This window comes from Arachis ipaensis, chromosome B06, assembly GCF_000816755.2.
Source record: "Arachis ipaensis cultivar K30076 chromosome B06, Araip1.1, whole genome shotgun sequence".
Lineage (NCBI taxonomy): Eukaryota > Viridiplantae > Streptophyta > Magnoliopsida > Fabales > Fabaceae > Arachis > Arachis ipaensis.
Window position 1 is genome coordinate 3,890,438 of NC_029790.2, and position 801 is coordinate 3,891,238.

The window sequence follows — 801 nt, forward strand, 5'->3', positions numbered from 1 at the left end:
AGACAATGATGCCAATTGTCATCTCCGTAAGAAATTGATTGTTAAAAAGTGTGTTAGAATATAATTAAAATCAATTAGTATTATTTAATATATTTAAATATTTATATAGAATATTATAATAAAATTATGAAAGAATGAGAAAAGGAAAGATTGATTATTCATTGTGGGAGAGGTTAAAAAAAAACATAGTAATTTTTCACCGAAAAGATGATAGTTTATATATCCTCTTCAAGGAGGATACCATGCATGATTTTAATACCATAATAAAATTATGAAAGAATGAGAAAAGGAAATATTGATTATTCATTGTGAGAGGGATTAAAATAAGAAACATGATGATTTTTCACCGAAAAGATGATAGTGTATATATCCTCCTCAAAGAGGATACCATGATTTTGATACCATAATAAAACTATGAAAGAATAAGAAAAGATGAAAAATATTTATTATATGTTATTGTTTATTCCGTTCTCGCAGTCGCTGCTCAATAATATTTGTTGATCATAATAATTTGGCTACTCTACCTCATTAAGAAACATATCCACATCTGATTCGAAAACCTGCATATACTGTAAGAAGTAACTATTATCGGCAAATAGATGTTGAATTTGATAAATATATAAAATCTATCACCGTCTCACATATTTATTGTGATGGGCTCTTGTGATAAGATGAAAGGAGGAGCTGTAGATATTGTTTCTAGTGGTGGTAACAAGAAAGCGAGTGACAATAGCAACTGCTGCAACTGCCAAAAGAGTTAATGCTTGCAACTTTATTGTGAATGTTTTCATGCTGGAAATT